Raw genomic sequence first — 7,356 nt, 5'->3', positions numbered from 1 at the left:
CACACACACACACAGATTTTTATTAAGCCATTCCATGCAAGGATTTTATGTATGTATATATATTTTTTTTATTTGGAAAACTTCAGAGTGCTGTTTTTTTCACACACAGTAAAGTTAGCTTTGCTGAGATTCATTGGTCCCCTTTCCCCCTGTGTGTAAATGGATCTCTCTCAGTTATGCAATGCAAGGGTACACAACCATGAAAAGTGCAGAGCCAGCCAAAAAAAGCATTGTTCTGAACTCGGACGTGTAAAATATTCATATTCAATAATAAAAAAAATAAAAAAAAAAACCAGCCCTTAATAAAAAATTCACGGTGTAAAATATGCATTGTCCTCCCATCCCCAGGGCTGCAGCCCTTTCCAGCCCAACACGTTCCTGGGGTTTTCACTGCCTTGTTGGACTCGATTAATTCCAAACCAATTCACCCCAGACATCCCAGGATTAGGTGCCTGAATTGATTCTGCCTTCTCTGAGGGCACTGGATCCATGGCTGCAGGAACAGCTGCCAGCAGCTGGGGCTGCTCACGGCACCCAGGGGCTGGGTGGCAGGGCTGTCCCTGTGCTGGTGGCATGTTTGGGCACCCAGTGCCACACTGGGCACAGCCACATCCAGCAGAGCTCTCCCAGGAGGGTTTGCATCCCCTCATTGTCTTAATGAGTGGGACATTCCCATTCTCTGGACAGAGAGACACAATTCTGTCTCTCAAGAGAAGCACAGAGAGAAGAAGAGAAAACAACCTTTATCTCTGCTCCTTTGTTTTCCCCATGTGGAATGTGGTATGGAGATTGTTTATCTGAAGTGATTGCTGGGTTGGATTCTAGTGAAAGTTGTTTGGGTTCAATGACCAATGGGATCCAGCTGTGTCTTGGACTCTCAGCAGAGTCATGAGTTTGTAGTTAGTTAGATAGGTAAGTAAAAAGTATGTAAAATAAGATAGTATCTCTTTAAATAGTATATTAATGTAATATAGTATAGTTTTAATAAAGCTACCCTTCAGCCTCCTGATCTGGAGCAGACACCATCATTTCTTCCCTCATCCAGGCTTCGCCGTGTTTTTACTATAAATGAGAACATTCCCAGGGGATAACGGGGCTGAGCCCCCCAGGGAGGAGGGAGTGTTGGAGCCCAGGGCACAGGGAATGTTTCTCTGCCTGTCCTGAGAAGTCCTGATCCCCAGGAGAACTCTGCTTTTAACCTTCGTCCATGGAGAAAGCTTCCAAGACTTCAGGATGAATTGGGATCTGCGAGTGTGTGAAATAGATAGTGGTGTAGTTCATCACAGGGTGAAAAATGTAGAGTTTTGTGGTTTTAATATGGAGGTGGGTAGGAGACAAGATGGAGAATTTTGGGCATGGTCTGATCTCCTTCTTGTTCTTCACCTACTCCATTTTCTGCAGTGTTGGTGGCACAGAGTGATTGGTTAGAAAGAGCCGCAATGCAGATGTTGCGTGGACAGACAAATAATTAGTTATTGGTAGAAAGGCAGAAATAAAATATGTTCTAAGAGTTAATTGCACAAAATAGTTTTAAGATACCTTGAATCTGTGTGTCTTGTGACTTTTGGTGCCTTCTCTTTGTATGCAAAGTCTGAGATGTAAACGGCATGCAGAACTTTTGATAAGAGAAAACATAAACAACCTGAAGAATGAAAAACCAAAAGTCCCATTCGTCTCTCAATCCTGACACAGAACTTTTTAGGAATCTCCCCATCAGGGGATCCTCAGGGGGGGTTTCTCAAGGGAGCACTTTGGGAACACCCTGAGGTGTCCCTGTCAGATTAGGCCTTTTTCTGAATCAAAATTTCTTATCTTAAATGTTACGTACAGATACACACTATGTGAATCCTCTATCAAGTTTTAAGAATTCTCTACAAATCCATTTCCCACCTCTTGCTCTGCAGAATCTCCCATGGAGCTCTCGCAGGGAAGAAGGAATGAAAGGATCATTTCATTTCCCTGTTGGGATCATTTCATTTCCCTGTTGGGATCATTTCATTTCCCTGTAGGGATCATTGCATTCCCTGTTGGGATCATTGCATTTCCCTGTTGGGATCATTGCATTTCGCTGTTGGGATCATTTCATTCCCTGTTGGGATCATTTCATTCCCTGTTGGGACCATTTCATTTCCTTTTTGGGATCATGGATCATTTAATTTCCTGTTGGGATCATTTCATTTCCCTGTTGGGATCATTGCATTTCCCTGTTGGGATCATTTCATTTCCTTTTTGGGGTCATTTAATTTTCCTGTTAGGATCATTTCATTTCCCTGTAGGGATCATTGCATTTCCCTGTTGGGATCATTTCATTCCCTGTTGGGATCATTTCATTTCCCTGTTGTGCCAAAGGGAAGCAGAGACAGGTGGGAAGAACCACGTGGCTGAAGGTTTCAGCAGAGCCAGGAGAACTCTCCATAATCCCTCCTCCTCTGCTCCCTGGGAGCAGGGACAGACCCAGGGATGGCTGGAGCTGTGCCAGGGGAGGTTTAGGTTGGATTTTGGGAGAAGTTCTTCCCCCAGAGGGTGGTGAACAGGGAATGCCAGAGCTCCAGGAGTGTTTGGGCAGCACTGCCAGGGATGCACAGGGTGGGATTGTTGGGGGGTCAGGGCAGGACCAGGGCTTGGATCAGTGATCCCGTGGGTCCCTTCCAGCTCAGCCTATCCTGGCTCTGTGATTCTTTGCTTTAATTCTGATTTTTCTGTGTCCCCACCTCCTGCTGGAGCTGCCTCGGTGTGTGTGCCCAGGGGGTGACACAGAAGGACAGCACAGGCCAGGACAGAGGACACTGAGCAGCGTCACCTGGGACTGGAACTGAACCACCAGGCCCTGCTCAACAGGTGCCCTGAGCTGCTTTTATGTCATTAAAAACCACAAAGTGGGACCCAGGAGCCCAGCACTGGAGGGGAATATTAAAGTGTTGTTATGAACGTTGCTAAAAAAAATAAAAGAGAGCTCAGGAACTGGAGGAAGGGCTCTGGCACTTCAATTTTATGAAGATATATGGGAGCAAAGAATGAGAAACTCCAAAAAAACAATGCCTGAGATGTTTCTTTTATCTAAAGTACAACTAGTTCAACATTTTGCGCAGAATGAGTCCCAAGGAGCATAAATCAGGGGATGGAAGAGATGTTTTAAAAAGGCCTCCAAATATAATTTCTTTACCTCCCACGTTCTCAGGCCAAATATTTTAAATGGAAAAGCATATGGGACAAAGAGCATGGATATTATCAGTGTCTTTAAGGACCATTCCCAGCAAGGTGATTTGTTCTGTGTCCCCAGTCTGATATGTATAAACAAGGAAAAGGAAGGAGAGGAAGAAAACTCAGAAAAATCAGAAGCTGGGAAAGCTGTGCCCACAAGTGACAGTATGGAAATAATGATAATTATTCTTTTTAATAATAATTAAATGCCATGACTAGACAGCTGTCAGCCATAGCTGAGATTTTTAGTGGGAAAAATGAGCTGAAATTGTTCTTTTTCAGTTCTGTTGGGTGTCAGATTTTAGCCACAGCACTGGGATGCCTTGAAGGGAACTGGGAGGATGAAGGGAAGGAATTGGGAGGATGAAATGAAGGAAACTGGGAGGATGAAATGAAGGAAATTGAGAGGAAGAAATTAAGGGAATTGGGAGGATGAAATGAAGGAAATTGGGAGGATGAAATGAAGGGAATTGGGAGGATGAAATGAAGGGAATGGGGAGAATGAAATGAAGGGAACTGGGAGGATGAAATGAAGGGAACTGGGAGGATGAAATGAAGGAAATTGAGAGGAAGAAATGAAGGGAATTGGGAGGATGAAATGAAGGAAATTGGGAGGATGAAATGAAGAGAACTGGGAAGATCAAATGAATGAACTGGGAGGATGAAGGGAAGGGAACCAGGAGGATGAAATTAAGGAACTGGGAGGATGAAATGAAGGAAATTGGGAGGATGAAATTAAGGGAATGGGGAGAATGAAGCAAAGGGAACTGGGAGGATGAAATGAAGGAACTGGGAGGATGAAATGAAGAGGACTGAGAGAATGAAGTGCCCTCAGTGGCTCTGGGTAACATCCCAGCCTCCCCACCCCAGTTCAGTCCCTCCATCTCCATCCCCTGACCCTCAGTGCTCCTGCAGCCTCTGGGAATTTCCTGCTTGCTTTTTCCAGGAATCCCTCCCTGAGATCAGAGAGGGGAGCTGGGTGGTGTTGGAAGCATTTCTCCTGCTGGGGTTGCCCAGCCAGCTCGGATCAAGTGTGACCCTGCTGGTGTCAGAGCCCTGCCCTAACCCTGGAGCCCCTCAGCCCTTGTAATGCAGAGGAGCTGAGATGTGGAAAGGTTCAGCCCCTCGGATCCTTTGCTCCCCTGACAGATCCAAGTGGAAATACAGGCACTGCCAAAGCTGCTTCATTCCCAGATTCCTACAGAAAACAGAATTTTCAGCAGAGCACAGCACAGCAGGGGAGCTGTGCTGGTGGGCTGATGACACTCTCTGAAGGACTTCCAGCCAAAATAATATGGATTTCCTGGAAGCACATCCCCCCGGAGGAAGAGGTCGTGGATTTTGGAGGTATCCAAGACAACAGCTCAGATGCTGATCCCAGCTCTGCTGCTGCAAAGCCACTGCCTTCAGGGGATGGATGCAGAACTGTGGGGCTGTTCTGCTGAGCTCATTGCTCCTTTATGGGGGGAGGGATGGATCCCTGCATGTCCAGAACACCGGGATAACCTGGATAACCTCCAGCTTGCAGGCTCAGGAGTTACATTTCCAGACCCATCACAGGCTTTCCAGGGCAAGTCACCTTGGGGTGACATCTGGGTTTATCCCATCTGGCCTCTATAACTAAACCAAAAACTTCAAACCCTGATTCAGATAAGGGAGAGAGACAGACTTCACCTGCACAGGAGCTGCTGAGCTTTTATCATCTCCATTTACCAAAATTAAAAGCTTTTGGGACTGGGTTCCTGATTTAATTCTCTTCTTTATGGGCATCAGTAGAACTGGTGGTGCTGAAACACTGCTGAAAAGATGAAATCCACTTTCAGAGTGAGATTATTTTTGTTGTTAGAAAGGTTGTACCTGGAAGTTGGAAGAAGTGAACAAACAAAAATATTACTGAGGACATTTAAAGTGAAAATCCATGTGGTCAAAGATCCCAGCAGTGAACGGAATTAACTCAGCCCTAATTCCCAGTGCCAGACCCCCAAAATCTCCAGTCCCACCATCAGAGTCATTAAAGAGCAGTTCCATCAGCCTAAACACCTCCAGAGGGGTTTAATCCCAGTTTATGTTTACCAGGAAGTGTCTGTGTCATGAGCAGCTGAATGTGTGAGGTTGCTCCTTCAGAAGCCACAGAAGTGACTAAACCCAACAATAATCCATGAAATTACATCAGATTCTTTTTTTCTCCTCGCATGTCCCGAGGAATTCCCTGACTCCAAACCCATTCCAACTGGCACCATCCTGCACTTGAGCTCCAATATCAGTGGAGTCTGTGATGGTTCCAATTTTTCTGCTGAGGGATTACATTAAATCCAAATAATCCTTTCCACGGGGGATTACAGAGCCACTCTGGTTTCAAACATTCCCATCCAGGAGTGAGGAACATTTTCCTGGGTGTCTGTCCCTTCCTTGGATATGGCAGACAACATTTATCTTATCTAGGCATAAATCCATTTCATTAATTTCATTCCTAATAATCCAATTCCTAAAGGAAGCTGATGGAACAGCCCATTGGAAATCCAATCTTTGTATTTTTGGCTGAATGCCCTTGGATTATTAATTGCACATAAATTACATGACTCAGTGTTCCCCATTTCAGTGACTGGAATGCTTCTGCCTGAGAGAAAAGCTCACCTGGAGGAGCTGTCAGCCACTGCTGGACGTGGCTCACCTCTGAGGGATGAATTGCAGCTGATTAACAAGAGGCTGGATCAAATGTCCATGCTCAAAAATCGGGATTTTCTGTTCCACTACCAGATTTTTTTTTTTTTTTTTTTTTTTTTTGGCAGTGGGGTTTAGAGCAGGAAAATAGGAAATGAACTGGAAAAATTTGAAGACTGCAGCAAACCAGAAAATCCTGGAAGGGACACACTCTGGAGATTCACCCCAGCCATTAATGACATGGAAAGATTTCATTAGAGGGAAGGGAAGAAGAAAGGAATTGCAAGGAGGAGCATGGGATAAAAAAAAAAAAATCCTGCATTAAACCCCACACTTCTGGTTTCAAATCTTGGAATCAAAGATTCACAGAACCATTTAAAGTTGGAAAAGCTCTCCAAGACCACCAAGTCCTGTCCCCACCTTGTCCCCAGCCCAGAGCCCTGAGTGCCACATCCAGCTCTTCCTTGGACACCTCCAGGGATGGGCACTCCAAACCTCCCTGGGCAGCTCCTGCCAGGGCCTGAGCACCCTTTCCATGGAGAAATTCCTGCTGGAGATGGCCCACGGGGTGTGAAAGTGCTGCAGGGGATGGATTGCTGGGGTCTGTGTGGGGCTGAAGGTGCTCAGGGGGGATTTCTCAAACCCAAACCAGGGCAGGAGCAGCTCCCCTGCACCACGGCCTGGAAATAAAACAAATTGTTTGTTGAGGACACCTTGGTCACCTAAAAAGGATTTTTTTTTTCTGGTGGAAAAACCCCTTCTGCCCTCTGCTGAGGAGCACATGGAGGGGGAGCAGCCCCTCAGAATAAGGGACTTTTTGAGAGCTTCATCTTCAATTCTTCCTCCTCTTCTTCTTCCCCTTCCCAGCCCACAGCTCCTCGTGGCCACTCAGGCCCTGCTGAAGGAGCCAACCCCCAAAACACCCTCTGTGCAGGGGCACCTGAGCCCTGTCACCCACCCTGGTGCCTTAGGGCTTTGTTTTTTCTATTTTTCATCTATTTGTAATCCTGCAGTTCTTTAGTGTAAAACTAAAGAACTGAACTCCATGTGCAGTGTGAGCTGCTGCTTCCCCATTTTGGGCAGACACAGCAATTCCTCTCCAGGCCTGGCAGTCAAGGACACCTCACTGCCTCAGGCCCCCAAAAAAGTTAAACAAAATTGAGTTTGGGGGCTGCAAACTTGGGATAAATCCCTTCATTACCTGAAGCTGTAACTGAGAAATTCACCCCCAATATGCAAATGGACCAAACTTATAAAAGTGTGAAAACCTGCAACCCCTGGTCCATTTTGGGTGCAGCCCCTGGGGGGCTTTGTCTGCCCTAAATGTACCTGAAGGCCCTTCAATAAATAGAACTGCTTTTTATTCTCCTCATTTTGTCTGGCCTCTGTTTTTAGGTGGCTCCAAAAGGCATCGGCCAAGCCCCAGGTGAGCCCCCAGCACAGCAATTTAAAACCCCTGGGTTTTTTTTTGCCAAAAGTTTTTGCACCTTTGTA

Source organism: Vidua chalybeata, chromosome 22, assembly GCF_026979565.1.
Source record: "Vidua chalybeata isolate OUT-0048 chromosome 22, bVidCha1 merged haplotype, whole genome shotgun sequence".
Taxonomy (NCBI): domain Eukaryota; kingdom Metazoa; phylum Chordata; class Aves; order Passeriformes; family Viduidae; genus Vidua; species Vidua chalybeata.
Note: the sequence above shows the minus strand (reverse complement) of the source record.